This window comes from Ambystoma mexicanum, chromosome 7p (genome assembly GCF_040938575.1).
Source record: "Ambystoma mexicanum isolate Mex_15411 chromosome 7p, UKY_AmexF1_1, whole genome shotgun sequence".
In the NCBI taxonomy this organism is placed as follows: Eukaryota; Metazoa; Chordata; class Amphibia; order Caudata; family Ambystomatidae; genus Ambystoma; species Ambystoma mexicanum.
The window spans coordinates 577,783,931-577,810,252 of record NC_090939.1 but is presented as its reverse complement, the minus strand read 5'-3'; the positions used below and the strand labels follow the sequence as shown (position 1 = coordinate 577,810,252).

The window sequence follows — 26,322 nt, the reverse complement described above, 5'->3', positions numbered from 1 at the left end:
GTATGTAAGGGGATCCTGTGTGTGTGTGTGTGTGTGTATTTGTGTGGATGCATAATCCTCTCTAGTGCATCACTGTGATCTGCATGTTCTACACCAGTGAAGTAACTCAATAAGCTATCTTGCCAACACAGCTTTTACTTGAGTTTATAAGTCTCCATGGGACATGATTGATACAGTAAAAAGTCAAGTGTTTCGAGTGGCCAAGAAAGCAGCGGTGCGAGAGGTTCTATACTGAGCTCCAAGGTTGCTTGCCCTGTTTGGATGCCAGAGGGTCCTTGGAGGGGCTCCTCTGGCAGCTGGGGTGCTTGAGTCAGCCGGGTGCAATCAGTGATTGTGGAGGATCGAGGAGCAGGCTGAGACCTGGGGTGTTGCACAGGCCTGCCGGGCAGGCGTTTAGTGAGTCCATGTTAGGGAGAATTCTCCAGAATGGCTCATTTCCCTTACCTACTGAGTCCCTAAGCAGCTTTGCTGGATTTCTAGGATTTATTTGTTTCACCTGGTAAGAGTGTGAGCCTTTTTTTCCCACTCCTACATATGTTTTGCTGTGTGTGTTTAACATTTTTGTGTTCATAGACTGTGGAGCTTCACCTACTCCATAAGCATCATCTTTTTACTGTGTGTTACACAGCACCTTTAGTGCAGTGACACAGGGTTGTCGTTTTTCAGACTTCCCACTTTAAACTAAATTTTCTGGGACTGACTACCCAGAACATGTAAAGTTGCCATTGACTTTATTAGTCTTTTTAAATTCACAGACCCAGTACAAACCATTTTACATAGAGTTCTGGAAAGGATTAATAGTTATCCCTTTTTGCCTGTTTCTCATGGAACGTTATTTTGTTCCCCTTTCTTTAAGATTTGGCTGGTGGCAGTGGACCCCATTTACTTTTATTTGGTTCCGGCTGGGTTTATTCGCCATTTCTTTTTGTAAAGGTCTTTCTTGTGTTTTACTCTGCACGCCAAACTAGGTTTGGTTCCTTTGTTTGCCGTCCTTTGGCAGACTTCTGCACAGAAGCCATACTTAGGCGCCTGAATGTCTGAGGGGGACAGGATGTGAGGGAGAGGTTTGATACTCCCTGCACAGGGTCTCCTTGGAGACCCATCTCACACTCTGTATGATTGGCTGAGATGACTGTCCAGCCAGGACAGCCACCCTGCTGTGTGATTGACAGCCAGGCTGTGTGAAAGGGGGAAACCTGCATAAAAAGCAGGTCTCTGGAACTGAGAAGGCAGAGTCGCCACTGGATCGAGAGAATCGAAGAGAAGCTGACACAAGAGGACCTCTTCCACGACTGAACCTCCCGGTGAAGGCCTGCTGCGGGTCAGAATCTTCAAACTTCGACGACAGGGAAGATCTGCAAGGAATCTTCTCCCCTTGAGCTGGTGGGATCAACCAGTTTGCCAATCTGCAAGCCAGGTCTCCCTTCTCTGGGTGAATTTGCTGTGCAGAGCTACAGTTAACCGGATAGCCAGGAGGACCGGACACTGCTTGGGTTTTAAGGAGCACACCTTTTATCCGTTGCTTTGCACTGCTGGTTTCTTCCCTGGGCAGTGCAGGACCCTCCAGTCTTCCTACTTCGTGTCAGTCCGACAGTCGCTTCAGGAACCGTGAGCCTGCAGGATCTGCCAGGAACGTCTGCCTGAGCTACAGCCATCTTCTTCATTTAAGGTACTGTTCAAATCTGGTTGTTCGTTCCGTCCGACCACGGTGAAAGTGTTTGAAACCTTTCGCTAATCCGAGGGCTTGTCCTTCTCTATTCTTTAAAGTAACTTTTCGTCCGACCAGCTTCGTTCTGAACTCTTGGCAAAGACTTAACTGCGAAATACCCTAAACTGTATGATCCTCTGCAAGGACTTTGGTCCATTGACTTTGGCCCAGGCCTCTTGATTTGATTTCCTCACTGTAGTTACTTTTTTTTAGATTGCCCTGCTTACTTACTTGTTGGTGCTGCTCAACCTTTGTCTAACCTTGTCTTTGCCTCCCTTTTAATTGTTGGAGTTCATTTTTGCTCACACTTCATTTTGAGCTTAACTTGTCCAGAATCTATTGGGTGGTGTGTAGTATATTAAGAGTGTGATTTTGCTACTGCTTTACTTTGGTGAATTGTTTTACAACTGATGTGTAAATAAATGTATATTATTTTACTCAGAAACCTTGAGTCAGTGTTTGTTTGAACCGTAGTAACTGTTGTCCTTTGTGTAACTATTGGTACTGCTCACTTTACTCTTGAGATAAGTCTGGCTGCTCAGCCATCGCTACCACTTTACTGTGTAGTACAGGCTTGTACCAAAGGTGAATTTGTACTGTCACTTGTAGTCTTAATTGTGTGTGGTGTTCCCAAAGGGTACTGCATATGATTCTGCCTAACACTGGTGTACAGCAGTGAGGATAACGTATAGTAATTACACTTATGGTGCTGCTATTACCTTGTATCAACTAACCACAAGGCTAAACATCACAAAAAAAGCAATATTAATCATGTCTGATATGGAAAGCTACAGTCAGGAGACCCTCCTTAGTTACACTGTGCATTATATGAAAAATCTGTGTAGAGATAGGAATCTCTCAGTGAAGGGCAAACAGTTAGAGTTGATTGAAAGATTGTTAGAGAAACAAAGTCTGGAGCTTGGGTCTGAAATACCTAACCCCTCAGCAAATGTGGAAAATGATGAGGATGATAATGTGTCTGTTATTGATGAGTTAGATGAGGCAGATGTGTCTCACAATGTAGGCCTCACTGCTCCTTTACCTGCTCAACAACCTCAACCTTTGTCCACTGGGACCGCCACAGGTCCTACACCCAGTCCTGAATTCATTGCTCTAGAAAAGATAGGGCTTGAATTGGAATTTAAACATTTAAATGCTCAAACTGAACAAAAGCATCAAGAACTTAAGCTCAGAGAAATGCAAATGAATCATGCCTTAGAAATGAAAATGTTGTCTTTGAAAAATGCTTCTCTCCCAGAGTCTTCTAGGTCTACCAGTCCTAAGAGACCCCGTATGCCTAAAGAAATTGTTGGTATGTATGAGGCTAAGCTTGATATTTTGGATTGGTTGGCAATGTCTGAATATAACCATGGGATTCAAGACATTACAGGGAATCAGTTGCTACCTTGGCTTTTCTCTAGGCTACCCACTGCTGCATCTGATGTTGTGATGGAGTTGGGGGAGGTGGATAGGATGGATTATGAGTTTGTGAAGCTAGCTTTAATTGCTAGATTTGGGAAGACCCCTTGCCAGTACCTCAAGAGGTTTAGGACCCTCAAAAAGCATGATGGTATCCCCTTGGGCTACCTGGGTATGTGAATGTTTGAAAAACTTAGATGGTTGGGTTAAGGGTTACAGAGTAAACACTTATGAAGGTATGAGAAATCTTGTTATGTTGGAGTCAATTTATTATGCCTGCTCTCCTGAGCTCAGACAGCACTCGGCTGAGTCTAATGCGATAGATCCAAAGAAGTTAGCTAAGGCTGCTGACTTGTGGGTTGCCAACAGGGTTACTCACAAGGCTTCTGGGACAACTCAGAAAAGGGATGAGGGAAAGCAGCCAAAGAAGGATAACAAGGGGAATTCTAATACCTCCTATCCAAAAGAGGGCCCCAAACAGCAACATAAGGGTAAACCACAACGGAACCTGAATCAGGCTATTATACCATCTGGACCCAAACCAGATCGAGGTCAGAGCAAGTGCCCATTCATCAAAACATTTGGGAAATGTTATGTTTGTGGGTCAACTGACCATGTGAAAGGGGATCCCAGATGTAAGGGTAAACCTTCAGGGGTCCCCACTGTCTTCTTAGCCTTCTCCCCAGAGGAAGAAGTACATATGGCAAGTGGAATCTTTCACCTACTGGCTGATGAACCCATGAGAGTCTCAGCTAGTGTTTTTTTAGTGTCCCTTGGTTTGTGGGAACAGAATTTAGATGTCTATAATTCCATCCCAGATAACACTAAAGGGTATTATAAAGATAGTGTTCTTGTGAATGGCCAGGAGACTCCTGCCATCAGAGACACTGGAGCCAGCATAACTGTGGTTGATGAATCATTTTTCAAGGTGGAGGATGTTGCTAAGGCACCCAAATGCCTAACCATGTTAGCTGGAGGCCCTGTGCAAATGCTTCCCCAGTTACCAGATCTCGTTCAGTGTAATGATATGACTGTCAAGATACCTGTTAGCGTGCAGAGTGATGTGCCTGGGAGAGTCCTGTTGGGTAATGACCTGAAAACTCTTGGAGTTGTGTCCAGTACCCACAGGCCTCCCAGTAAAATGAAACAGGAGCTCACTAGGTCTGCAAGGGAGAGGACCTTCATGGGCTCTCCAGGGGAGGAGACAGAGGAAGCTATCACCCCCACTCCACATGAGTTGCTCACTGCTACTTCTAGAAAGAAAGAGGCAAAGGGGAAACCCAAGACCTGCAAGAAAAAGACCGATAGCACCCCTGTGCTACCAACAAGGACATCCCCAAGATTGTCCAAAGTCACACCTGTGACTCCTCCACCTGCCGAAGCAGAGTGTAAGGTACAACCCTGTATGGTTGATGCAGTTTCTGAAGAATCAGATCTGGAGGAAGACATTGTTTTAGTTAGAGATCTAGACCCTGTTGACCATCCTGAGCTGCAGTCTTTACTGGCAAAAGATGGACCCAACAGGGCAGACTTCAGCAGAGGACAAAGAATGTCCTACTCTTGAAGGTCTTTGCCTACAGGCAGCTTCTCAGCTAGATGGGCAAGAGCCTGGGAAGCATAGGTTGCACTGGGGAGATGGCCTCTTCTACAGTGAACCGACTGAGTCTATCCGTCGGGACTGCAAAAGACTTGTAGTGCCCCTAGAAAACAGACTCCAGTTCCTACATTTGGCCCATGAGATACCTTTGGCTGGTCATTTGAGTTTCAAAAAGACCAAGGAAAGGCTCTCCTTATACTTCTACTGGCCTAAAATGGGTTCAGAAGTTGACAAATTCTGTACGAGCTGTCACACTTGCCAAACCTCTGGAAAGAGTGGAGCCAAGAATGTAGCACCCCTGGTGCCTCTCCCTGTGGAGGGAGTTCCTTTTGAGAGGGTGGGCATCGACATTGTTGGTCCCCTTGACCCTCCCACATCTTCAGGGAAAAGGTTTATTCCGGTTGTAGTAGACCATGCTACTAGGTATCCTGAAGCAATACCTATAAGGACTGTTACGGCTCAGACTGTGGCTAAGCCTCTACTTAGTATTTTTTACCAGAGTAGGGTTTCCTAAGGCCGTTATATCCGACAGGGGATCCAATTTTATGTCCAACTACATGCTAGCCATGTGGAAAAACTGTGGTGTCACTTACAAGTTCTCTACAGCCTACCATCCACAGACAAATAGACTGGTAGAGAGGTTTAATAGTACTATGAAGAGCATGATAGGTGCTTTAGAGGAACCCCTTAAAAGAAAGTGTGACCTTCTACTGCCATGCTTCTCTTTGCTTACAGAGAAGTCCCTCAGGAGGGAGTTGGTTACAGTCCCTTTGAGCTTCTCTATGGCCATCCAGTCAGAGGTCTATTGGCCCTGATTAAGGAGGGGTTGGAGTGTGCTCCTTCCCCCAAGCCAGTCAGAGTGACTGACTATGTGATAGGTCTCCGGAGGAGAATGTCACGTATTATGGCAGAAGCTAGTGATAACTTAAAAGCAGGTCACGCTCTGGTCAAACATTGGTATGACCAGAAGGCCAGCATGGTTGAGTTTGCTCAAGACCAGCTTGCACTAGTTATGGTGCCAACAAGGCAGAGGGCCTTGCAGGACAAATGGATAAGACCCTTCAAGGCTGTGGGCAAACTTGGAGAGGTGAACTATTTGGTGGACTTAGGCAGACCTAAGGAGGCTCCCAGAGTCTTTCACACCAACCGTTGAAGGCATATGTCTCGAGACCAGAAGTGGGAGTTTTGCTTCTAGCTTCAGCTCAAGAGGAGGAGGAGAGTGAACCTCTACCTGATCTTCTCAGAGGCCAACTTTTAGATGAGAACATAGAAGGAGTTAATCTCTCTTCTAGTCTGACATCTGAACAGCAGGATGAGTGCAAGTTTCTGTTGAATCAGTTTGCCTCTCTGTTTTCACTTTCACCAGGCTTCACCCCATGGAGCCAGCATGATATTCTCACTGATGACTGTTTACTTGTGAAAAGCAGAGGTTACAGAATTTCAGAACATGTGAGATCCCACATCAAATGAGAGGTCAACAAGATGATGCTTGATCTCAGGGTTATAGAGCCATCTACAAATCCATGGTCTAGTCCAGTTGTTCTAGTACCAAAGGCAGGATCCAAGGAGTTGAGATTATGTGTGGACTTTCGAGCTCTACATGCAGTCACTAAGACTGATGCCCATCCTTTACCAAGGACAGATGAACTGGTGGATAACTTTGGTGCAGCCAAGTACTTCAGTATATTTGACCTAACGTCAGGCTATTGGCAAATAATCCTGACAGACCATGCCAAGGAGAAAACTGCATTCTCAACCCCAGCAGGCCTCTACCAGTTTAAGGTTATGTCTTTTGGATTAAACAATGCACCTGCTACATTCCAAAGGATGGTCAATCAAGTTCTGAATGGGATGGCGGACTTCTGCATGGCATACTTGGATGACATTGCAGTGTTCAGCCCTACTTGGAAAGAACATGTTGATCACTTAGGATATGTTTTGCATGCCTTTGAGCAGGCACATCTGACCATAAAGGAAAGCAAATGTCAAATTGATCAGAGCAAAGTGGTCTACCTTGGTCATGAGGTAGAAGGAGGTGAAATAAGACCATTGCCTAGCAAAGTACAGGCTGTACAAAACTGGGCCACCCCAACTACTCAAACCCAAGTGAGAGCCTTCCTAGGTCTCCCTGGGTACTACAGGAATTTCATAGAGAACTATGGGACCATAGCTTATCCTTTGAATGTGATCTCTTCTCCAATATTCCCTAAAAGGTTAGATAGAATGAGGAGTGCACTCAAGCCTTTGAAAACCTGAAGAAAGCCCTTTGTCAAGCTCCAGCCCTAAGAGCTCCTGATTATCACCAACCCGTCATTGTGCAGACAGATGCATCCAATACAGGTATAGGTGCAGTCCTTGGTCAACTGGATGAGAAAGGTAGGGAGCACCCCATTTGCTTCAACAGTAGGAAACTGAAGGAACCAGAAACAAGGTGGGCAACCATAGAGCGTGAATGTTTTGCCATTGTGTGGTCTCTGAAGAAGTTTAGACCATACTTGTATGGATCGACCTTTGTGATTCAGACAGACCACCAACCCTTGAGATGGTTAATGCAAATGAAAGGGGAGAACCCAAAACTTCTAAGATGGTCAATCTGCCTACAAGGGTTTGATTTCACCATTGACCACAGGTCAGGATGTCATCACCAAAATGCTGATGGTCTCTCTAGATATGATATGATATGATATGATATGATATGATATGGCATTTGTAACGTGCCTATACACAAGTGTTTCAAGGCGCGACGAGGCAGGGTTGGGGGGACAAAGGGAAGACAGACAATGATCCTACTAGGCCAGGTGTCATTCAGATCGCGCAAGTGCATGGGTAGAGGGGAAGGGAAAAGTGCAAGGGGAAAGGGTGAGGGGAAAGTGCAGTACAGGGATAGTAGAATAACAAGATAAATAATAAGGGCCAGCTGGTGGCAAGTGCAAGATAAGTGCAGAAAAGTGCTGGGAAGGGGGGCTGTAGGGATACAGAGACAGTCCCACAGTGCAGGGGTTGCCAGGGAGGCAGTGCAAGGGGAGAGTGGCAGGGCCAACGACCGAGGTCAATGAGAGTGGCCCAGTTGCAGAATCAGTGCAAGTTCAGTCAGGAATGTTTTTTGAGGTTTGAGGTTTTGAGGTGCTTCCGGAACCAGAGATGGTTCTCCTCAAGTTTCAGGGAGGCAGGAAGACTGTTCCAGACGGAGGCCCCTGCCGCAGAGAGAAATCTACCCCAACTCGTTGCTTGGAGAAGCGGCTGACTCTGAGGGAGTTGGAAGCGGATGAGCGAAGAGCTCGAGAGGGAAGATATTTAGGAAGGGAGAGTTGAAGGTATTTTGGCCCCAAGCCCCAGAAGGCCTTGTGGACAATGCAGAGGGTTTTGAACTTAATCCTCGCAGCCACTGGGAGCCAGTTTAGAGATTTCAGTCCTGGAGAGATATGGTCCCTGGGCTTGAGGCCAAGGACAAGTCTCGCAGTCCTGTTTTGGATGAATTGCAGAGGGCGGAGAGTAGAGGCAGGCAGATTTAAATAGAAGCTGTTACAGTAGTCCAGTTTAGAGAGAACCAGGGCTCTGGAGACAGTGAGCTTCTGGGGGAAGGAGAGGAAAGGAAGAATACCTCTGAGAAGGTGCAGCTGGTAGTGTGACTTCTTAGAGACGTTAGATATGTGCGGAGAGAAGGAGAGTGTGGAGTCGAAGATGACCCCAAGGTTTTTTGCCTTGCAGGTAGGAGCAGGAAGAGGGCCAAGAGAGGCCGGCCAGAGAGATGCAGGGAAGGAGGGAGTGGGAGTGCCGATGAGTAGAATCACACTCTTACTGGCATTAAGGCAGAGGTCATTGGCGGCACACCATTCCTGGATAGCAGACAGGCAGTCAGAGATGAGGGAAGGAGAGGAAGAGGCCGAGGGTAGCCTGAAAATGAGCTGGGTATCATCCGCATAGCACTGAAAGTTGAGGGACGTGTGACAGGGCCAGATGGAGGAGGTGGGTGAGTGGGCACCATACTTGAAGTTGGCAATCTTTATCATCCCATGAGCAGTGTAGCAGAAGGGGAGGCAGACATATTTGCTGTGATTTTGCAGCCCCAACTCGTGAGGGGTTGAGACCCTCCCAAATGTACCTGATGACATCACAGATGCCGGCCTGATGGGAGGCAATACAGAGCAGCTAGCAACCCACAGTTAACCGAATAACCCAAGATCCTGCCCTGCACCCCTCAAGCCCTGTCTCCCCCACACCCTGATCCACAGCTTGGCTGGTGTCAGAGGCATATGGGGGGACTGGCTACCAGCAAGACTCAGAAAAAGGATAAAGAGGCGGATGCAGAGTTCTTTGCACCACTTAGCAGACAACCGAGTTGTGAAAAGGTCCGGTCTACATCAGCATCTCGGGACCCAGCATTGGCCGAATTGGGGCATATATAACACGGATGGAAAATAAGTTTGATAAACTTAATGAAAAAATGGCACAACTGGAAATGAGAACCTCTATGCTCGAGCAGAGAACCACAGAACTGGACCAACGACCTGCTCGAATGTCCCAGTTGGTGCAGCAAATGGCGAGTGCAGTGAAGGCACTAATTAAGGGTAAAGCATTGATGGACTCTCAGCTGGAATACCCAGAAAATGCGGTAAGAGCCAAACAGATGAGGATGATTGGCCTCCCAGTTGTTGCTGAGGGGGACGACCTGATAACCTATGCTACATGTTGGCTCCCTGACTTGCTTCACTTGGAAGTGGAGGAAGACCCCATTTATGCAGACAAATTCTAAATAATTAAAACCCAAGTCGCAAAAAAGAAGGTAAGGTCGACAATTGGACCAATGCTCATTATGAAACTGTCAGACACCCAATACAGAGAGAGACTTTTGAAAGCGGCAGCCACGAAAAATCAGCTGATGTATCAAGTCCACAAGGTTCTTCTCTTTCCGGACCTGACACCTGCAACTGAGAAGAAGCGAAGGGAGATTAATGCACTTAAGAAATCCTTTCTGTTGCTAGGGGCCAAAGTGGGACTTCTCAAGCCAGCAAAGCTCAGGATCACGTGGAAAGACAAAGAATATATCTTTTGGGATGAGGTGAAGGCAGAAGAACTTTTGCAATCAGTCCCTGAAGCTAATGCCATGCTCATAGAGAAAGGATGAAGGGCTGTGAACAATGGGGGTTCTGTTGTTACACATTCATGGAATCTTGGGACTTGACTTCTGGGTTTATTTATTCCTATTACATTGTTAATCTGGTGAAAATGTATATAGTTAAAGGTTGTTTGCTGTGCAAAGTTTGAGGGTGGGGAACAACTGGGGTTGTGTGAAGGTGAAGTCTGCTGCACATGTGGTGATGGGGGGTTGGAGGACTTACGGGGCTTGTACAATGTATCAAGCTTTAAGCTATGACAGGTTTTGAGATTTGTTCTTCTAGCAGAGTGAGTATGCTACTACTGAGTGTAGGTCAAGAAATGTCCCTGCTGCCTGTACTATAGTCAATTGCGGTTTTTCTCCCGCTATGTTAACAAGGACTTTCAGAGGGGTACCATAATGTGTGTAGGTTGGGGAACACATCTACTTGTCTTTTTACTAAACAATGTCGAGACCTCTCACTAGGAGGGCATTGCTCTTGATTTGTTATGTACTTTCAAAATCAAATAAAAAGATATTTGAAAAGAATCTAACAATAATAAAAGGCCAGATGTATGTTTTTCCGATGCCATCATGCGCAGTAGAGGTTGCCCACAATGCACAGAATGCACCGCTAGAGGGAGCAGGTGCCTTAGGATATACAGTGGTCCAATTTGCATAGCTTTGCCTATCGTCAACACTAGAGAAGCTGTAGGATTAGGGTATATAGTGGTCCTACTGGGGTGAATGAAAACCTGCACTTTGTCCAGAGTACACGGGCCTGTACACTAGTGTGTATATATATATATATGTATATATATACACACTAGTGTACTAGTGTACTATATATATATATATATATATATATATATATATATATATATATATCGAATTGGCGAGAGGAAATGGTGAACCGCACTACCGCGGGCCAGGTGTTAAAAACGCACTCCAAAATACCGGACAAAACTCACAAAGACACTGCCTAGAAAACAGGTGTCTTTAATGTTCTTTTTAAAAAGTAAAATGCATTGTACAAAGTAATTTTTACAACACATGAGCAGCAACAGACAGACAGACAAAAGCAAGACGCCATGGTACACAGCCTGCAAAACAACGCGTTTCGCGCTAACTCAGTGCTTGATCACGTAAGGGGAGGAGGGATTAACCGGTACATATAAACATGAAAAAAGCAGTCCTCCAACTATGTCTGTGACATTGAAAAGTAAAGGATATGAGAGGAAATGAAGGCGGCCATTATGGAAGGGAGTGCAGATAATATAAGCACTAAAGCAAACCCCTATCAAAACAAAAAGAGAGAAAGGGAAGGACTGGACTGCCAACTAACTGCTCAGTGCAAAGATAGTCAGTAGGTATGTAAAGAAATGTAACCTCAAATTGCAAGCACCCAATAATGTTACAACATAAAGCATGCACTCTTGTTATTAAATCAAATGTAGAAAAAATAAGTATACATAATTGATGAATCAAGCAGATGTTATTACAAAAATAACAAAATTTGCATCAATAACAATATACATACATATAAAACCGCCCACTCCCCCATATTAGCAATTCAATGGTATAAGAATAACAATTATTCAAAGTTAAAACCATCCAAACATATAATTGATAAGACCAAAACCACAATATGGATATTAAAACCGCAAAGATAATAATAAAACCTCATCATATTTATCGACCAGTTGAACTGTTCCCATTCATAAAACATGGAGAAGCCAGCCAGAGTTTCAGCCGTGATGGTCAATAAGAACAGCTAATACAACACTACATGTCCGAAAGTGCAAGTGCAGAGGAGTTACCCAACTAAAGTGCATAGATAGCAGCCAGACAAGTAGTGTCTATCCAACGTCAAAATAATGAGGCTGTACTAAAGTGCAAGTGCATCAGCAGCAAGCTAACATTTTCAATGGTCCAATGCCACTAACAAAAATGTTCAAGGACATGCAGTTTATTTTTTTTTTGTTTTTTGTTAAAGAAAGGCCCCAAATGACCCCACGTAAATAGATCATGGAATAAGGCTGGCAAAACCAATGTGCAGGAATGAGCAAAAATCACAGACACAAGGAAAACTTCATATGAGCCTCAAAGTGAGGAAAACATAACATGATGTGTACCACTCCCCAAATATTGCAAAAAATAAAGCTAAATCATAAATCAAACGAAATAAGGAAAGGGATAAAAAATATATATAGACTAGCCAGTCCAAACTGAAAAGAACCCACCTACAGGAACACAAGAACAAAGTCCAAAGTGGACATTTACGTGAAGGAACAAGAAGCCATAAAGAAGGCAAATCAGAACCAAGGTGGCAAGAGGAAAATCAAATAAGTGTATGGAGAGCAGATAATCAAGCAAATGAAAATCAAAAATCAGAATGTCAAGTGCCCAGAAAAGTATACAGCTCCTCATCAACATTATGTCCTTCGGGATACTTTGTATCGAGATCCAGAATAAATCTGGTTTCAAGTTGTCTCAATTTCAACACTCGGTCACCTCCCCTAGGATGCAGAGGTACATGTGCCACTGCAAAGAAAGTTAACATTTTCAAGTTATTATCATGTTCAGATTTGAAGTGCTTGGCCATTGGGTATGCCGGGTCAGAGTTTTTAATAGCTCTTAGATGTTGCAAAATTCTAAGTTTCAGTTTACATGTTGTACTTCCGACATACCATCTTGAGCAAGGGCATGAAAGCACATACACGACAAAAGTCGTGTCACAATTGATAGCAAATTTGATCTTTTGCTGAGTTTTCGTGACTGGATGAACAAATGATTTCTGTACTGTGGCATGGGCACATGCTTTGCACTTCATACATTTAGTAAACCCCAATGGAGAAACTGGAAGCCAAGTGGTAAAGGACTGATTCTTGCCACTTGGAAGTAAAAAACTAGACACAAGTTTATCTCTTAGGGACGGTACACGTTTGTATGTCAAAGTCGGGCGTTTGGCCAGAATGGGCCTCAAATCATTGTCTAAGGTGAGAACACGCCAGTGTTTTTCAATGATTTTTCGTATATTATTAGAGGCAGTGTCGAATGAGATAATGAATCTGGGGTCATCATTGGCAATGTTTTTAGAATTAGTATCATAGAGCAATCTGTCTATGGACATTCCACGCGCTCGAAGATAGGCCATTTCAATAGTTCTCTTATCGTACCCTTGTTTCAAAAAATCCCTAGCTGTCAATGCACAGTGATGATCAAAACAGGCGATGTTTGAGCAATTACGGCGATATCGGATAAATTCACCGTATGGAATGGACTTTTTGCATGATACCAGGTGACAGCTGTTGGCATGGAGGGGTAGGCCAGTGTTCGTCGGTTTCTTATGAAGTGCCGTGTGAATACCTGAGTTATCCATCATTACAATGACATCCAGATACACATTCTCAGACTGACCATGGCATTCAGTAAAGGCATGATTGGCCTGATTACTGTTGATGCTTTTAACAAACAACAACCAATAACTTTCCAAACCCTTCCAAATAATAAATACATCGTCAATGTACCGCCACCAAGAAACAATTTGTGTTGGAAAAGAAGATAGCAATAAGTCTGACAGAAAAGTAGCCTCCCACCACCCTATCGTGAGATTAGCATAGGATGGTGCAAAGGTGCTTCCTATAGCAGTCCCCCTCACTTGTCGAAAAAAGGAACCCTCAAACAGAAAAATGTTATTATGCAGGCAGAACAAAAGCATATCCAAAATCATAGAGCTGTGCCCAAGATAATTAAGAGAGCGAGTGTCCAAATAATATTTGCATGCATTAATCCCAACCGTGTGACTGATAGACGTGTATAAGGAAACTACAATGTGGCCAAAAGCAAACCTTCCTCCCAAGGTGTATTAGTCACATGTTGTAAAAATTCCTTAGTATCCCTCAGGTAGGATGGTAAAACTGATACGAATGGAAAAAGTGTTTCATCGATAAATTGGGCCAGATGTTCCAAAGGTGAGCCACACAAAGTAACAATAGGCCTGCCTGGGAGATGAGTAAGTCATTTATGTGTTTTGGGGAGAAAGTAAATCGTGGGTATAGTATAGCATGCCGGAGTGAGGAATTTGATCAGATCATCCTCCAATAAGCCTTCACTTGCCCACTTAGTACATAGAGCAATCAGATCTGTCCTTATTTCTTCAAAGGGGTCCTTTGACAACTTGGTGTAGCACAGACGGTCGTGTAATTGTCGATTTGCCTCTGTGACATATTTTGTACGGTCCTGAATAACAATATTAGAACCCTTATCAGCTGGTTTAATGGCGATATTAGACAACTGCTGGAGTTCGCCAATGGCCATGCGTTGGGCCGTGGTAAGGTTCTGCTTGGTGGTAGTTGTTTTTTGGCGGTCTTCTCAGATCATTTACACAGAGGTCATGGAATGCCTCGATACAACCCCCTACTGGGAATTGTGGGTTGAATCTTGATTTATTTTTAAGCTTGGTGCCTATATCCCAGTTGGGATTGATGTCAAAGTCCAAAAAATCAACATTAGTAGAATCATATTAATCATCATCAAGGCATGCCAGATCCATGAGTGATGGAATATCTGAGATAAGAAGATCAGTGCCCCCAGTACGTGGTGTTGAATGCTTGGCAGGAATGTCAGTATTGGCAAAGAATTTCTTGAGCTTGATTTTACGCAGAAATTTGTCAAAATCAATGCGAGCTTGTACATAGTCATAATTCACGGTGGGACAGAAGTTAAGACCTAAAGACATGAGCGAGGTCTGAGGTTTAGTAAGGACATGGGACGAAAGGTTAATGATCTGGCAACTCTGCATATTGTCCATTATTGATTTTTGACCCCAGAGCGCGTTGACCTGCCATGTTGCTGCCCGTTTCAGCTGGTTCCCACGTCGGCCTCGGCGGATGGCTTTCCTGCCCTTGGTTTCTGTCCTCTTCCTCTTCCTCTTGGTTTGCCGCGACCCCGCCCCTTTTCTGATTTTTCCCATCCTGGCACAGCAGTCGCATTTCCTCTAAAAAATTAATTTTAGGTATGGGCTCGTCGGTCTCAGATGCAGAAATGTCAGACTCTGATGTAACAGCAACTGGATCTGCAGACTTAGTAAATGCTGACTGTATGACATTAGTTTTGCGGAGGGAATCAAAACGTTTAGCAAAGGTAAAAACACGACCCATCTCATAGTCTGTTTTATCTCTGAGGAATTTTCTATGTTTTCGTTGTTTAATGTCATCTTCATAAACAATTAACGCTTCATCGATTTTGACACGTAATTGTTTGCCTTCCTCTGTTATGGGAACTTTAGTAAGTTCAGACTTCGTTTTGCCCAAGTCTTTGAGTGCTTGTTCACGGTCCAGTTTAGCATATTTTACCAAAATGTTCAGAAATTTGGCAGAACAGTCCTTACTCGCTTCACCCCATTCCTGAAGCATCAGTGGATCTTGGTCCTCGAAAGAGGGAGTGGTCATAATACGTAGACCAGTTGGTATTCTGCCAATATCCAAGTAATTCTGAAGGGAATGCTCCTCCCACCACTTGGATATTTCCCTTCTTCAGAGCTTCTCAAATTCCTTCAATAAAATCACTTCCCTGCTATTATTAATATTAGCCTTTTTATTAGCCCCGCTAATGGGCAATAAGGCTGCAGGTTCCTGTTGTTCACAGAATAAATCCTTAGCTTGAAGTAGCCGGGCTGCCACCCAGGCGTCCTGCATGTCTGTCATGCTGTGGCTGTGATGATGAAAAAACGACACAAAGATATATAAGGTCCAGCTGGAGAGGCCAGGCGGAGTACCGACTCTAATGGAAAGAAACGGTCAGCAAAGGACAAGAAGCTGGTGCGGAAAGGGATACAAAGCACAATAAATACACATGTTGTGCAGCGAAGACAAAAGCAAGCCGAAATGTGCACCTACCGTATGACGGTCATGCGTGCGTGCTCCGGCACACGAAGAGTCGCCAGCTGGTAAGGCGGATACAGCCGACGTCTCCGATGCGTGCAGTAACTCCCGATCCTATCAGCAGCTTAATCTGCCACCAGCGGCAGCAATCCCAATCATAAAGCGAGCGTTGAAATGGGACGCGCACGCAATCACAGTCCTGGTGCAGGTTCAAACACGGAACGCTCCGTGTTAGACAAAATCGAATTGGCGAGAGGAAATGGTGAACCGCACTCCCGCGAACCAGGCGTTAAAAACGCACTCCAAAATACCGGACAAAACTCACAAAGACACTGCCTAGAAAACAGGTGTCTTTAATGTTTTTTTTAAAAAGTAAAAATGCATTGTACAAAGTAATTTACAATATATATATATATATATATATATATATATATATATATATAGAGTCCAATAATTCTCTGTCACCCTCAGCGGCCAAAAAATCAGCCACTCTAATTCTAAACACAGACTTGTTGCCCACATTGTTCTGCACAAAATGAACACATGTTTGAAACATGATGTGACTGTATTACAACCCAGCCATCTGAATGATATCACACTCGCTCGCCTCATATGGTGAAACATGGCTCTAAATGCTAAAAGAATGTTCATTGCCTGGTGACAGTTTTAGGTGGTATTATTTCAGAATTTTACTTTAGAACCACTAAAGACAAATGGTAGTGGTGGGGAGAAGAGTGGAGGCAGCGGGCACATATAGCTTTCTACTACTAGAAGTGTTGTGTTGTGGGGCGGGAGGGTGGCAGAATGCCAGGTTAGAGGTTTGAAGTACCACTTGAAGTGGTAGAGGTGGGAAAGCCCCCATCATAAAAGTAAAAGGTCCAGTTCAGGGGAAATCCCCACACCCCAGAGACGGAGAAGTCCAGAAATTTGACTAAACCACTGCTTTACTAATGAGATCTCAGAAAACAGGGATAACATGGAGAGCTCAGTATTCCCAATGCTCTGAACTGGTTACAGGCTTACCGGTTTTAAGTGACTGTGATGTCGCAAATAAGAGATACATTTCTAAAACCTCAGATGAGATGTGCTTGGGTGAATAGCATGGATAGATATGTATTCTATATGGCATGGATGATCTATTTGGTCCGGCTATGTCGGGTAGCTCCGCCTGGGACATCCTACAGAAAGTTGCAAGTGAAATGATGTCATACTAGTGTGTTGTGAGTGGCTGCTGCAACAAGGTGTGAGTGAGTGTTAAAGGTGGGTAGGGATTGGCCAGTGTGGGCTTTCTCAGCCTTGGTGCCTTGGCAGGTTACCAGCACATGAGCACAACAGGGGGTGGGGAGAAGGGCCTCAGGGTGCTGCCTCTTCCAATAAGGTTACCACTCTCTGACTCCCCTGACCACAAGCAAGGTCATTCCAGCTCTCAACTTCATAGTGTATTGTATCTTTTGTCCCAAGGAAATGGATGGGAATGAGAGTCCCTGAATAAGCATTCTCTGCCACTGTAAATCACGTGTGTAGGGACGGCATTTCGGATTATCCTGTTTAGTAATTTGTGAGGATTTTAGCTGGTTTTACTAAAAATGTTATTACCTTCCTTGGCCTCTGGATGTTTGAACAGGCTGTTTCCTCCTCTGTGTCAGGTGTAAGCTGATGAGAACCTGACATTTTTGCAACATTTGTTTCCTTGTTTATTCAGATAGAGTTATGTCTCTCTCCTGGGATTTGCTTATTGTATGTACTTTTCCAATGCTGGCTCAAATCTTTCTTCTCATAATGACCTCAACACTGTGTACGTGCTGTCTGAGGTGTCCGGGCCTGGCTCTTTTCACTGGCTCATCAAGATTGAATCTTTCTCCCAACTGTGTTAATGTTTCTCGATGGCTCCCATTCATCTAACATGGCTGTGTCTTCCGTCTTTTTACATGGCCACTCAGTTTAGTTGCGTTCTGCATCAATCAAGCAGTTTATATGTATTATTGTGCAACTTGTGGTTACAGCATAGCAAACGTATATCTGTCCTCTATCTAAATGGGTTTAAAGCCTGTTCTTTGTTTCTAAATATAGGTTAACCTAAGTGTCCGAGTAGCTTCATGCAGGAATGCATGTGTGTTTCATGTCTAACACATCGACGTGTGTGTGTGTGTTTGTGTGTGTCATGATTACAACTCATTGTGTTGCCTAATCGCCTGAAGGTTCATTGCTTCAGTGATGTCATCCGGTTAGGGCTGCTTTAGTGAGTGTCGTCTGTCACCTTGACGGTAAACTGATGGGGGGGTAGACGCCATTAGCGATATGCACCGTTCATGTCTGCCACGCCGGAACAGGGGGTGGAGTGGCATCCACTCCACCTCTCTACATGTTTGAGTTGTGATGGGAGACAGAGGGCAGATAGGGGGGGGGGGGTGGGAGGCTAGCGAAAGGCATGGGCAACTTGAAATATTAACCTATCTGTGCCACTGCATGAGGCCTCCCACCCATTTCTCGCTGCAGAGCTTTAATGAGAGGATTGGATGCCTATGATTGACAGGTACCTGAGCACCACTTCCCCAGAAATTCAGCAGGGCATCCCTCCTGCTTGGGCTTTGTAAATACTTGTATAAAACAGCTCTTCATCATCATAAATGTATTTAAATGCAAATGTAATTATGGTGGATCATTGCAGTAACCATTGTCTAACAAGGCCCCTAATTGGTGTGAATGGTCAGCGATGAGGATCGTGATGGACTGCATTTTCATCTCAAAGCCCCCACAAAGGACAATTTCGTTATGTGTCTATACGTTTTGAAAGTACATTTGCAAAATCCACCAGATTTTTAGCCTGCATTACTTCGCATTACAGTACTTTTAGTCTTCCATTCAGGATTTGTCAAATAAAACCGCAATAATACTCTGCTTAACATAATTTTGTAAGGATGTATATAGTTGCTTCTTTTTTAATGTGATTTGAACACTTTAAGTGCTTGCTATTAAACAGAGAATTCTTGAAAGGAAAACATCTACGCATATTTCTGCCACCCAGAGAGGAGAAGATATGTGATCAAGCGGCTAAAGTGCAGACTGTGATCAAATCCGACTTCAGCACTTTACTGAAGTGTGTGATCCTAGGCAAAATGTTTCATCTCGCTGTGCCTCACCTGCTAAATTCGAAAGTCCCTAGATGTGATTCAGTTCAAAGTGTATGCAATTTAAAAGAAATTGCTCATAATTTGTTTGAATATACAGTTTCTCCATGTATTACTGTGGTAATGGTAAAAGTGACCACTCATGCATACTGGACACCATAAAGCGATTTGTGTTGCGGCTTACTGACGGCAGCTTCTTTTAATGTAGCTTCTCATAATGCTCTTGACTATCAAGGTGTCCAGTCAACTGGCCGACGACAAACTGGTCGACTGCAATTTGGTCGACACCATTTGGTCGAATGCCAAATGGTCGAATTTTTTTTTTTTTTTATATATGTGTTTTGTGGGTTTTCGTGTGGGGAAAAAAAATAAAAAAGAAAAAAAAGGGGGTTGGGGGGAGGGACCCCCCCAAAAAAAAACAAAAAATGGGTAAAAAAAAAAAAAAAAAAAATTCGACCATTTGGCATTCGACCAAATGGTGTCGACCAAATTGTCTGTCGACCAAATGTTTTCGACCATTTGACTGGTAACCGACTATCAAAGACAGATGTCACTCCCTGTGACGTACATTTTTGTGGCGTCACCCATGGTGATGTTAATATGTATGGAAATGAACAGCCCCTCCCTTGTTTTGCCACACAGGTCCTTGCACATTCTTGTTGCCCTGGGCAGGCTTTTGTGTTGTGGTGCGAGGGAGGTAGGGCGACAGATGCGGGTGTGAAGGCAGGCCCCTAGGAAGGGGGTTTGTGTGTACACCAGTTTGTGGATTGTCTTGGAGGCTGGAGGGAGGGGGGCTGCAGACCGCTTTTAGAGTCTTGGGTTCCAAGATTTCCAATTTATTATTTTGCCAACTTAGCTCATGTTTGGCTTTGACTCGGCTCTACCCAGAGATTCTCTGGCTCTGCCACCTCTAGAAGCTGAGGCCAAGATGCTATCTCCTTTGCATGTGTGTAATCACTAAAGACATTATAAAGGACAATAAAGTTAACTGGCTAGAAAGAAGCAATCCAAATGCATATGTAGTCACACCTGTAGGGCCCATCAAGTTATAATGTATTTTCTGTTCTCTTCCAAAACACATCTCACTTTCTGAATTTGAAAGACACCATAAACAAACCAATGGCATGTGCTATTGTGACGTCGGCCACTAATGCCTGCACAGCATGAGTGTGGAGAGGGTGGGGCATGGCTCAGCCACTAGGGTAGTTGGAGCAGTCCCTTAATGCCATCTTCCCCTCTCCCAACTCACAACATTTGTTTTTGGAGGCCCTAAGTATAGCCACAAGCTAAAAATTAGATGTTTAAACTCATAAACATACCCTGGTCGCAAGGAAACTCCAATAACACAACTCTCTGCACTTAAAAATACTACATTGAATGGTTAAATAATTGTGGCGGGTTCTTATGCTTTTATTTAGCAGCTACAATTGGACCTGGGGGTGGGGGAATTTACAATTTGACCTGGGGTGGAGGAATTCCGTGCCTCTCGTGTTTAAGAACAGGCCTACTGATTGGGTGACTGCAGTTTAGGTGGAAACAATGTTTTAAAAGTTCATGACCCTAGAAGTACAAAGCATCAATTACTTGAAGTTAGGGCAGTGGAGCAGCTGATCTCAAGCTGCAGCCAGATGGGAGTTGGTTCGTAAGCCTGTTTAATTAAGTAGCAGAGTGGGAGGGGCTTGCAATGAGTCCCCAGGTAATTCAGGACGAAAATATACACCATTGGCACTTCTTAAGGGGTTAAAAGATTAGTAGAGCAGTAATATGATTGGACTAAAGATGCCCTTTAAAAAACTGCTGTCGAGTACAAGTCTTAAAAGGAAAGAGGGGCTTCTTTTACTATTTATATTGTGGGCTATTAATATCCAGCACACTACAAATGATGCTTTAAGAGTGTGTTTTTCTTACCCAGCTCGATGTTCTCATTTGTACAAACATTAGAAAAAAGGAACGGGTAAGAAGGGCCTCCTTGGATCTTAACCTTTGATTTCATGTAACAAACAGATCTATGCAACAATTGCAATAAACCACTTGTCTGTATTGCTGGGGACATGTGACATGCATTTTACCCAGGAAACTTTGCAATGCATGCATTGCCTTCCTGTGGTTTTTAAGTGAGATCGGAATCTGGGAACTGCTGTTTACGCCCTAAACTATGCAGAAAGTGCATTAACTCATTGATCTATTTTAATGGCAGTCAAATTGGTGACTTAAATATGTCACACAGATCTCTGCAGCAGTTACATTAACCCGCAGAGTGTCCTTACTGGGATTTCAACTGTGGCCTAAGGTTCAATACAGATCGGTGCTGAAATATATGAGAGCAACAATTGTAACCTATAAATTACACAATCATCTTTGCAGTAGTTACTGTAACCCACTACGCTAGCTGCATGTGATGCAAACATCTAGTTTGGTGTGATGATCAGCTAATTACACAGAGCTATTTTCAACAGTCACATTAACCTGCTAAGCTATTTTACTAGCAAGGAAAGAAGGGCTGCAAGCGCACAAGGGGAGTTTTCCTAAACGGTTGATCAAATGCTGATAGGCCAGGGCAGAGTCGACCACATTAGGATTATGAATGCACAGTTAAGCCTTTTATCCTTCTATGTATTTGCGCTGAGTGCATGGGGCAAAAGGGCAACTGCCCTCATTCTATTAAGCAACGGAAGCAGGATGACCACTTTCCCACTGTGGAGATCCTGAAATTTGTCTCGTCTGTCTTGTTGCTAGAATGCCTGGTGAGTTTATTGTGCTTTGTGCAGTTTCTCTGTCTCTCTCCCTCTTCCATCTCTCTGCCCTCTCCCTCCATGGTGCCCTCCGTTCCCCCAATTTACTTTAACTATTCTATCACCTATCCTAACTCTCTTTCAAAGCCTGGAAGGAAAATGTTCAAGAAAGATACCTTGGTCTCTATCCCAGGCCTGCCCATCGCTGACACCTACGTCAACGTTTCTTCCAGGCAGACTGTCACTGACATCAGTGGCGTAACACACAATCTGGGGGCACCCCTGCGAGCCATGCCAAGACCCCCACACAACTCAGCAACAAACCACGGGTCGCGCCACACTCTGGTCCGGCCTAGATTAGCACACTTGCGCAATACACACAAACGTGCTGCTGCAGGGGTACGCTGCACACTGCATTAGGAGAAAAGTATAAATATGTGTTTTAATGCATTATACAGCACACTTTCTGAAAACAATTGGCTAAAAGGCCAGAGCGTTTGCAATAGTTTTGTAGGCTAACACCAATCCAAAAACCCAATACATGCAAGTCACCAATAGTGCACAGGAACATTAATGCTTTAATTAATATAATGCTTTGCCTTTAAAAATGACTTGCAACAATGAAAACATGTCCAACTGGCTGCACAATGTAGACCAGTCTAGACACATAATAACATATTACAGTAAAGCATGCCAGGCCACATTTAGACATACCTTGACTGGTTGCACCAAAATGCCAGTCGAAGCAACAACACATATCATGGTTATTTTATCACAGATGCCCAGAAAAATAAACAATGCTGCAGCAAGAAATGGATAGACGGACATCACCCAAATGCCAATCTAGCCATGTAATTACATTTAGCAGGACTGCTTTATCAGAGATGCCCAGTTAAAAAAAGGTCAAGCCAAACTAAGAAATTACTAGACTGGCTTCACCAAAATGCCTCTCTAGCCACTAATACCACATATCATGCCTCATTAACTTGGACATGGATGACCATTACGATTTATCGCACAATCCCCATCCCACCCAACCGCCCCTCACACATCCCCTCTCCCTCCCACTCCCAACCCCCAAAATCAGCTTCTTGGCCCAGAATTACCTCTGTGTCCCTGTTCCTTGTTCCAGTGCTTACATATGAGGCTCCTTGCCTTATAGGTAAGTACTGGGATGAGGAAGAGTGGGACTAGGACTGATGAAGATTACAGGTAACTAAGCCAGGCATTACCTCCATGTCCCTCTACCTCATCCCAGTACTTGTGTATGAGGCAAAGTGCCTCATACCCAAATACTGCGATGAGGAAGAATAGGGCTATAAGTAATGAAGATTACCAATAAGTAACCAAGGGATTAAACACAAGTAGTGGCGCAACACCATTGAGCGGATAGGTCTTCAGCCCTCCTCCACCCTCCCTGAAATTTTGGGCTATGTTGACTCGACCTGGCTAACCTACAGAGCCGTTGCCAGACAGAACAGGACACGCTCGACACGCACACCCAGCCTCCCATACATTTAAGTGTGCACCCTTTCACATACACTCACACATGGCAGCCACCTATACATTTAAGTGTGCACCCATTCACCATACACTCGACACGCACACCCAGCCACCCATACATTTAAGTGTGCACCCTTTCACCATACAGGCACACAAAGGCAGCCACCTATACATTTAAGTGTGCACCCTTTTACCATACAGTCACACAGGCAGCCACCTATACATTTCAGTGTGCACCTTTTCATCATACACTTAAACACGCACACATCATGGGCGTTGAGGGGAGCCATATTACTTCAAAAACAAATGGTTTCTTTTTGAAGTCACTCCGACTTCATAAAGACATTATTTCCGTTAAGGACCAAACCATAATGGAAATCATTTATTTATGAAGGAAGAGTAACTTCAAAAAGAAACTATTTCTTTTTGACGTAATAGAGCTCCCCCGAACCCATGACGTGGAGGCCTCCAGTCTAGAGGCTTCCATGTCATGGGCTGGGGGGGTCCATCGAACCTAAAAAACAAATAGTTTCTTTTTGTAGTCACTCTGCCTTCATAAAGATATTATACAATGTAACAGAAATAATATCTTTATGAAGGCAGAGTGACTACAAAAAGAAAAAAATATTATTTTAAAGTCCAAAGGGGCCCCCCTCCAAGGATATATGGTGGTGGGGCCCCCGCACCGCAGGGGCTGTGAGGGGCCTGTTACACCAGTGACTGACATCCTCTTTGTCACTCCCTCTCCAGACCTATGGACTCCCCATATGGTCTAAGTCCTCTCCCCTTTCACTTTTTCTCACCCATTAATGGTGGAACCAGATGGGAAGTACTCTTGGCACCCATCCTCTAAGTGCATCATTAATGTCTACCAGAATGGCACTGTCAATGCCGAGGCTCTCAGCCCAACCTCCCCCTTCTTGATAGGCACCTGCCGTCTCTCATCAGCTTCCTCCCTTCTCCTGCCACTTCTCCTTCCGCCACCCCCCTGGCCCATTCGCCACCGCTGACGGGTGTACCACATTCCTATACCCCTGCTCGGAAGACCTTCGAAGGTGGCAACCAGCTTCACTTAGCTTCCTTCAACTCTTGCTCTGCCAGTAAACACTCCTTTTACATCTGCCACCTCCTTGAAGACTTTGACCTGAGATGTGGTTCACTGCCATCTCTGTCACTGCTTTTGACACACTCCTCCCTGAGAGCTACAAGATCCTCTCTAAGCCCAGGCTTAACCGGTCTGGAGGCAGAGTAGCCCTGATTTTCACTGAATGGGTCCCTGCTACTATCATACCCACTCAGTCCTACTCTTCCTTCAAATGCCTAGTCTGCAGGCTTGGTGTCTCTCCGACCCTCCACTGACATTTGCCATCATCTACAGGACCCCTGTCCGGTCTCCTTCTTCCTTTCGCAGTGGTCCGACCTCATCTCTTTCCTCCTGGCCTCTACCTCCAAGCTTCTCCTCCTCCAGGACTTCAATATTCACCTTGACTCTCCTGATGCGCCCAATGGACTCTTCTGCAGCCTCTGTGACTCTCTTTCCCTCACCATTCTTCCCTCACACACTCATCTCAGCAGACATCCCCATCTCCAACCCTTTCACTACACATCTCTCCGGGTCTGACCATGCTCTCCAGTCCTCTCATCTGGATCTCCTGGGTCCCCCGGCTGAGCCTCTGCCCGCACTGCCAGTCTCCTTCTCTGTCATTCGACTGATGAAGCGAGTGTCAGTTGCTGCTTTTGCCTCAACTTTTATTCCCACTCCCACTCCAGCCACTGACTCTCACACTGATACAGCCCTTGCTAACCTTCACCTCTTCATCTCCAACACCCTGGACATCATTGCCCCGGTCATGAGGATCCACATAAAGCCTGCCTCCAAACGCAACACCTGGTATGACTCCAACCTAGCCTCTCTGAAACGCAAGTGCAGAGTTGCTGAGCAGAAGTGGCTGGCATCAAGCACATCCACTGACAGTCTGGCCGCTTGCTCCAAAGACTAAAGAGACTCTCCATACACTTGAAGACGAGGGCCCATATCCAAGCCCACATCTCGGGGACCACCAACAACACGGCTGAACTGTTCAAAATCTGCAAGGAACTCACCAACCCTACTGCAGTCTCCACTTCTTCCCTTCCATCCCAGGTCCTCTGCACTGCACTGGCCTTTCACTTTACAGACAAAACTCATGACATCCCGTCCTCGCCCTCTTCTACTCCCCTCCCTCACCCACTCTCAGGCCTCCCTTGGCCCTCATCTCCCCCTCCCTTCTTCTCTCCTCCTTCTCGCCCATAGCACGAGATGAGATCTCTAAACAAGTCCTCTCTATGAAAATCTCCTCCTAACAGGTGCGCGCTGGCTCCCCCAGAACTATCAAGGACAACACTGCTTATTTCTGCAATCCCTCATTTGCCACTGGATTTTCCCACTACCCCTCAAGCACTCCCTTGTGCACCCTCTCCTTAAAAAGCCTTTTGCCTACCCTTTGTGCCCTGACAACTACAACCCTATCGCCATTACCCCTGAAGAGGGGGTCAGAGTCCCAAGACCACCCCTCCGCCCTCCCAAATTCATGACAAGACGAAAGGCCAGAAATAAACAGGTATCCTCTCAGCCAGCCATACAGACTGAATACAATGCAAAACTTTCCATGTTTGGGAGAAGAGCCTGTGATCGTGGATAGAGATGCTTATATCGACAGCCTCGACTAAGCACCAAGAAGCCATGGTGTTGACATCATTAGTGACACCACGAGGTAGCAGAGTTAGACACGAAGCACACTTTCAGTCCTGCACTGCTTCACAAACACACACTTGTATACATGAAGAACATAAGTGCACAGTTCTGTAGCTAGAGGACAGATACATATTCATACTGTCAATGCTTTTATTATTTTTGCCATTAGCCAAAAGCAGCAATGCAGAACCGCAAGGCACAAGAGATCCTGAGCAAGCTTGCTGATGCTTAAAGCCAATAGCCGCGTGGACATTCAGGAGGGCATATGGAAACTGATCGAACCATGTACAACGACTAACCTATAGGGAACTTAGCATAACGTGGACGATGTAGAAACTGCATTATAAGGTTTAGGAAAATTGCTGCAGGCCTCAAGCCTCTGAGTTTGAGACGAGCCAAGCTGATTCATGCTGCACAGGGAGCAAGACATGCAAGACGAGCGCACACCCAAGGTCAGAAATATGAGGACACATTCCAATCTCCAGGTGACAGGGGGACCAGCTGCAGAAGAGCAGAATAAA

At 44.8% G+C, this 26,322-nt stretch overlaps 1 protein-coding gene across 2 annotated transcripts in view; it reads right to left on the bottom strand.

Annotated features, from left to right (window-relative positions):
- CNGA3 (cyclic nucleotide gated channel subunit alpha 3) overlaps nt 1–26,322 on the bottom strand; it is a 645,151-nt gene that overhangs the window by 445,864 nt on the left and 172,965 nt on the right. The gene's annotated exons all lie outside the window — the stretch shown is intronic.